The following is a 7693-nucleotide window of genomic DNA, read 5'->3' on the forward strand; positions in this document are numbered from 1 at the left end:
GCCCCAAGCAGAGTTAATCAGCCTATCCTTTGAAGTCCTAGAATCTTGTTCAGATGACTATCACAGCACTACAGACATCCTCTAGCGGTCAGTTATGTAGAAACAGAAGACACATGTTATGTATCTGCTCCAGAAACTCTGTTATGAGTTTCTGGAAGGTCTTGCATGGAGCAGTCATCCAATAAGTTGTAACTAAACTAATTGTTAAAAATTAGTAACTTTGCAGCTCACATGTGTTCTCTCTTTTCAACCTCGTATTAACCCTATGAAATAGCAAAGGCGCTTATTTTCCCTATTTGCTGGGTAAGGAAACTGAGGGTCAGGTAGGCTAAGGGATTCACGGCTAATAAATGCTACACTTGGTCTAGAAATCTGATTCCACTTCTTGGACCACACAGGCTGATTCAGTGTCAGCAAAAACGTTGCCAAGACGCAGGAGCTGCAAACCACAAAACAATTCCAAACGTTGTTATTCCAAATAACAACGAAAAGTTCAAAGGTACTGGAATAGTTCAACTAGACTGGTCTTAGAAACGAGCCAACAAACAAGCAAAGAAGCCTATGGTAACACGCACACCGAAACCAGTGCTGTCCTTCAGGAGTCGTGCAAGGAGCCGGTACCCATGGGAAGTAAGCTCGGGTGAGAGACCCTTGGATTCTTGTGGTCACAGGGGCAAGGTCAAAGTCTTGTCACCTGGAGGAATGTGCCTGCCTCCCAGTAGGACCACCAACCGTCCTGGTCTGCCCAGCACTGCATATTTGCAGTGCTAAAACAGAAAAAGTCCTGGGCAAACAGGATAGGTTGGTCACTACGAAGCAGATTCTCTTCGTTTCTGGGAAGAAATTAATGTTCACCATGGAAAGTGTGCTTTCGAGTTCTTCTGTTAAATTTGCTTTCCAAGCCGGTTTATGATCCAGAAAAGAAAAATAGCCTTGTTATCTTAGTGACACCTTGGTTTTGAACAAAATGGCATTAGCTCAATGAAATCTGAATGCCTTTCATGTCTTTTCAAAATCTCATATCTCCTTTAAAGAGAAGGATTTTTCACACAATAAGGATATCTGAGAGAATGTGCCAAGAACCAGGGAGGCAATCCCCAAAAAGGTATTCCGAAGTGTTCGGAGCGTCACCAAGACATCAAAGTGGCTCTTTCAAATGGCTTATCCATTTGAATGCCTGTCTCTGGAATATTTTTTATTAAAATTTAAAAAAAATTGCTTCACTAACTTACAGCCAATCCTCACAAATATTTAGTAGATATGAGAAGACCTTCCAGTTACATTCAATTATTAAAGCAATAAGCAGAGATGGCAGACCGCCCCAGGATCAGTTGCTTTGATGGTGTCCTCTGAATGCCAATATTTTAATATGCACACGTATCCATTTACAATTGAGAAGGATCAGAGCCCCGGTCTGAGGCATCCTTAGAAAGGAAGAGCTGTGGCCAAATTCATTCATCGTGACTGGTTTATCCGACCACAGTGAAAACCCACAGTTTGTGTGTGTTTTTACAAGGGGAGTACTGGATCATACTTGTAGCCATGAGTCACAGGTAAATGAAAATGTTGGAAGTATTTGCATTTCCATTGGCAAGCTTCAGTTTCACAGATTTTGCATTTCAAATCAGGGACTCCTGGATTTGGGCAAGACTTTCATGTACCGAAACCTGTAATTAATGCCAGAGATCTTAAGTCAATGAAAGACTGTCCTTCATAAAGGAGCCTTCATGCCTTTGAAGGCTAACTTACTTTCCATGATATTACATAAGCCTACGTTTGGTGTTTGTTTGTAAACTATATGTGGACTAATAGCAAGCCAAATAAATAAATAGAGGAAAGCTACTCTAGTGAGCCCCTAAATAGAGAAACCCTTGAGATTCACCTTCCAATTTTAAGAATAGCCATTTATTGAGTGCTTACTGTGCGCCAGGCACGATTCTAACAGTTTCGTGCTTATGGCTTCTTGTACTCTCCACGACAACCCAACAAAGTAGATTCTATTTTTTTATCCCCATTTTTACAGATGAGAAAAGCGAGAACAGAGAGATGAAGCAACATGCCCAAGGTGAATGAATTAGGGGCCAGGCAGGCTGCCTGCAGAGCCCACGTGCTCCAGCGCTGCACTCAAGGCTCTGGCTCTCAAGGTGTGGGTCTGCCCTCTCTTTCTCAGGGATTCCAGTCACTCCTTCAACTCCAGGTGTCACCAGCACCTCCTGCCCCGCTCTAATTACTCCCCGAGGTTTTCCCTGTGTCCATCTCCCTGACTGACATGTCAAGACACCTTCAACTCAACACAGCCCCAAACGAACACATCGCTTTCACCTCCAGACCTACTGTTCTTCTTTGTTCCATGTGTCTGGCGTTGTAGTTTATAATTCCCATCACCCACCTCGAAACCTGCAGTAACTGTGCTGTCTTCTCTCCATTCCATGTGATGACAGATTGCACGGACTCTCCTTCTATTGCGACCTCATTCTTATCCATCCCTCCTTCTGCCTGTGGCCCTGTCCTCCTCCACAGCCCTTGTCCGCAGTCACAGCCATCACCTGCCAACATTTGCCCTGGTCCTCCTGTGTCCAACTCAGCTTATACTCCTTTGCCTGGTTGATCTTTCCAAAAAGGAATCTGATGGGTGAGAGTACGAAAAACTGTCTTGTGGTTTACAAAGTACCCCAGCGCACAGGACCTGCTGACTTTCCCAAATACAGCTTGTGAAAGATGCATTACTCCTGTTCTACAAAGAAGCCTGGTGTCCTAGCAGAGGCCACACAGACAATGAGATCCCAAACTCCTTCCACTGCAATCGTGCTGCCTTCTGCTCAGAAAAATCCCATGTTTTTCCATTACATACATAATTAGGGAGAAAGTCACTTGGCATTTTTGGTCCTTGCACAGCTTGGTCCCAAGCAACGTTTCCAATGTCATTTCCCACTTAACCTCTACTTATTGCCCCGAAAACATTCTAAGTAAAGAAAAAACGGTGGAGAGAGAAGAGGAAGGTCAAAAAGACATTAGTGGGTAGGCTATTTCACCCCAACATAAGGACATTCTGAGTCAAAATTCAGTAATATTTTTCCTCCTAGAGAAGAAATAGATCTTAAAGGCTATTTTCTCTGGCTCTAAAAGCAGGCTAAGAAAATGAATACTTCAGCTGTTTTTCTCCTTCAGCCTTGTTTTTCCTAGAATGATTCCTTAATCAGTCTATTAAGACATCCGCCAAATTCTTATAAGAAAATGCACAAAAGCTCTCCTAAAGGGACCCCACAACGGAAGACTCCTTGCGTGAGTATGAGGTTTAACCAGCTACTTCCGAGCCCCAGAGCCACTGTACATTCCCTCCAAGGTCGGGGATGGGATTCAGCTTGTGTCAGGTGAACAAAGCTCTAAGCTCCTAGGGGTAGATTCCTAGTCAAGGTTGTGTTTCTTCTTCATTAGAGGGAGAAAATATTCATTAGCTTTTTAAATGGGTGTACATTCTGCTATTCCTAGAACATAAATTTCAAATGTTTGTTAAGTGGGGGAATTATTGCACTCCACGCTCAGCCAAAGCAAGCTAGCTGCTGTTCCTAAATCGAACAGCTCCACCTTTGGGGGATCCCTACTTTCCTTTCTTAGTGCCGCAAAGCACCTGCTCAATAATCTTTTCTAGAGTTTTGCTGGGCATTTGGCAAAGTTTTCTCCATGCATGTTTTTTGTTATTGATAATAATAAAGCCACGGATCTCATCTCACTTAATTCCATAACAATCCAAGGAGGGCTACTAGATTCCCATTTTGTGGTTGAGGAAACCGAGACTCAAAGATGGGAGGTAGTTTGCCCAAAATTCCACAGCTGCTGAGTGCCGGAGCTGGGATGGTCTGACTCCAAGCCCTTTAAGGCCTAAGTACTCTTCTTGAAGGGATGCTTTTTTTTAACCCCAAAAACTTTAACAAGAAGTGCCTCCTATTCACATGAATGAATATCTTGTCGTTCATCCCAGCACCCAAGATGGACATAGTTTGTTAAATGATAAACTAGGGTTCTCTATGATTGTGTCTAAAATACCTCAAATTCTGCTTTATTCAGAACCCATACTTGAGTCTTATATCATGCACCTTTAACAATGTTGAAGATGCTTGGGTTGATTTAAAATATCTGCCATAGACTGAGTTGTGCCCCCTAAAGTTCCTATGTTGAAACTCCAACCCCCAGTGTGACTGTATTTAGAGTGAGAAAGTAATTAAGGTTAAAGGAGGTCATGAGGGTGGAGCTGTGATCTGATGGAATTAGTGTCCCTGTGAGAAGAGACACCAGGGAGCTCACTCTTGCTCTCTCCCTCTCTCTCCCTCCATCAGGACAGGACGCAGGAGGAAGGTGGCCATCTGCAAGCCAGGAAGAGAGCCCTCACCAGGAACTGAATCAGCAGGCACCTTGACCTTGGACTTCCCAGCCTCCACAACTGTGAGAGAGAAGTTTCTATTGTCTAAGCCACCCAGTCTATAGTATTTTGTTATGACAGCCCAAGCAGACTAAGACAATATCCAAACACCATTTCTTAGTCATTCTTCTTAAAACGCTATGTCTCAAATCCTGAGATGTGAGCTCATCGTATTTACAGCAAAGACCATCTGAGACTCTCTTAGAAATGATGGACAGAAACTTCACCATTTTACATGACACAAACTCAGCATAAATCTAGTTAGCTGATCCCCTTGTTAACAGAATTTGAGCCCATTCAACTGTCTCTTTATGCTTGATCTGTGTTGAATGTATTTTCGTTCACTCCCAGCTCTCTTCTTCCTCTAAGATGGGTAAATAGTGCTGAGACGCATGATGGCTTCAGTTAAACTGTCCCTCTCGTTTACAGAATGGATTTCCATTGTATTTCAGCTTCATTACTTACTTAACCTAGAAATTCTAACTTTTAAAAGAATTATTATTGTTTGCAAACACAAACTTTATTTCACAAGAGTTCTATTTTATTATTTATTTTTGAATAGTGTAGTGGATTGAATAGTGTCCTCCAAAAATTCATGTCCACCCAGAACCTCACGATATGATGCTATTTGGAAATAGAGTCTTTGAAGCTGTAATTAGCTAAAGATCTCAAGATGCTATCAGCCTGGATTTAGGGTGAGCCCTAAATCCAGCGACTGATATCCTTGTAAGAGGAGGGGACAAAGAAGTATGGAGGAGACAACAACGTGAAGAAACATCAGAGACTGGAGTGATGCCGTCTACCACCCAGTGACCACCAGGAGCCGCCAGAAGCTGGAAGAGGCAAGGAAAGATTCTCCCCTAGCTCCTTCAGGAGTAGCACAGCCTTGCCAGCAGCTGGCCTCCAGAACTGTGAGAGAATACATTTCAGTTGTTTTAAAGAAGGAGTTTGTGGTAATTTGTTACAGCAGCCTTAGGAAATGAATACAAATAGGTAAGACATGCACATGGTTAAATTATGTATAAAAATATAGAGTGAAAAGTGTCCATCCTACTTCCTGCCCCCTCCACTCCTAAGAAACCAATATTAGTTTCTTGTGTGTCCTTCCAGAATTTCCCTCTCTCTATGTATAATATGTATATGTATATGTGTAATATATACACATGCAAATATATGCACACATATACATATGTATGTTCATATTTGCATATGTATATACGAATATATGCATACATATGCGATTGTGAACATACATTCTTGTTTCTCCCATTTCCTTACTCAAAAAGTAGCATTTTCCAAAAGATACTCTTCTGTGTGTTGTTTTTTCACTTACCAATACATTTTAGAATTTTTTAATATCATTACATAATGTCCTCATTCTCTTTTTCAGCCAGAGAACATTCACTTGTATGAATGAACCATTATTTATTTAACCAGACTCTAAGTGACAATTTTGTTATTTCCCAACTCTTGAAGTTTAAACACTGTTACAATGAATGACTGTGTATGTACGTCATTCTACATGTACACGGTATGTGCAGCACAGATTCCCAGAAGTAGAAGTGGTGAGTCAAACGGTGCAAGTATTGTATCTCCACACATGCCCCCTCAAGAACTGAACCCATTCACCTTCCCAACAGCAATGCATGGAAGAGTGTCTCCCCCCAGCCTTGTCAACAGAATGTGTTACCAAACTTGTGTGGTTTTGTCAATCTGAGAGAGGAAAATGGTAGCACAAAGTCATTCTCATTTATTTTTCTTATTATAAGTGGGGTTGAGCATCTCTCCATTGATTCAAGAACCATCTGTACTTCCTTTGCTCTAAACTACCTGTTCTTTTATGTATTTGGTTAGTTTTTTGCCCTTTTTTTTCTAATGAACTTGTTCTTTTTATTCATTTTCTGGGGGATGTATATCCATTAGGGAGATTAGTCCTTTATCTATGCTAAAATTTCACCCAGTTCATTATCTGTCTTTGTTAATAATGTAAATAACTTTTTAAAATTAGAAATAAATAAATCCATATTTTCTTCTATATTTGTATGGCTTTATTTTATGCAATAAAATCTTTGACCTCTTTGGAATTTATCTTGGTATATGGTTCTCTGGTAAATACTCTTCACCTATTAGCAAATTTTGCTCCTCTTTTCTAGATTTTTCCTTATCTAAGCTTTGTATAAATGCTGTGAAAGTTCCTTTAAAAAAAGTAGTAGTCATTTCATGGGTTGAATTTTCCTGGACCTTCCACCAGGGAAGGCCAAGAAGGGGTCAGGATAGCTCTCCAGGCTTCAAAACCCAAAAGATCTCTGCTGCCACAAAGACAGACTGCTTCCTGCGAAAATGGCTTCCCAGTGAATTTCTGTAACCCTGCCTCCTCTGCTTCTCTGAATGTGACTGCGTCTAGGAGAGCTTCTGCTCCCCGCCTGCATATTACAGTTCCCTCATGGGTGGTTGCAAACAAAGGCTATAGCTTTCACACTTTAGGATGAGCCTCTTACCCCTAGGAAGCATATTTTGACAGCACTTTCTAAGATGTGCCACCACTGGCCCATCCACTATTCTGGGGCTTCTCTTGTACTTCCTTCCAGGAAACTTCTTGCTTCAGATGTTTTGGGCAGCCCTTACAGATATTTTAGAGTTTGTGGATATTTTCTAGATCTTATTTTTTGTGGAGTTTTCTGGTGAGGAAGGTGAGACCCGAGCTAACGTCTATGCCAATCTTCCTCTATTTTGTATGTGGGACACAGCCACAGCATGGCTTGATGAGTGGTGCGTATATCCACACCTGGGATCCAAACCTGCGAACACAAGGCTGCAGAGGCAGAGCACACGAACTTGACCATTAAGCCACTAGGCCAGCCCCCTCTGAGTTTTTCTGAAGATATAAATTATAAGAGGGATTAGAGATAAAGACAGGGGTTTTTATTGGTCTTCTTGCTTTGATGTAATTTCCAGGAGGAGAAAGGAAAAGATTTTGGCTTACATAACCAATGGTCATAATGGAAGTCTTCTAAATTATTCTTCCTTTTCAGCCATCAAAGGAGCCTTTCTCCTTTTTCTTCTTTTTTAAAGATTTTATTTTTCCTTTTTCTCCCAAAGTGCCCTAGTACATAGTTGTGTATTTTTAATTGTGGGTCCTTCTAGTTGTGGCATGTGGGATGTGGCCTCAGCATGGCTTGATGAGTGGTGCCACATCCACACCCAAGATCCGAACCAGCAAAACCCCAGGCTGCTGAAGCAGAGCACGCGAACTTAACCACTGGGCCACAAGGACTT

General features: G+C 41.7%; 1 long non-coding RNA gene across 1 annotated transcript; it reads left to right on the plus strand.

The window, feature by feature from the left end:
- Window positions 1–506: 506 nt before the first annotated feature.
- LOC139082671 (uncharacterized) lies at window positions 507–6452 on the plus strand. The gene is made up of 4 exons (XR_011538881.1): window positions 507–640; window positions 2024–2144; window positions 3169–3282; window positions 4335–6452. It is a non-coding gene; the product is annotated as an uncharacterized lncRNA (long non-coding RNA).
- The last annotated feature ends 1241 nt before the right edge of the window (window positions 6453–7693 follow it).

The sequence above is a fragment of the Equus przewalskii genome, chromosome 3 (genome assembly GCF_037783145.1).
Source record: "Equus przewalskii isolate Varuska chromosome 3, EquPr2, whole genome shotgun sequence".
NCBI classification, from domain to species: domain Eukaryota; kingdom Metazoa; phylum Chordata; class Mammalia; order Perissodactyla; family Equidae; genus Equus; species Equus przewalskii.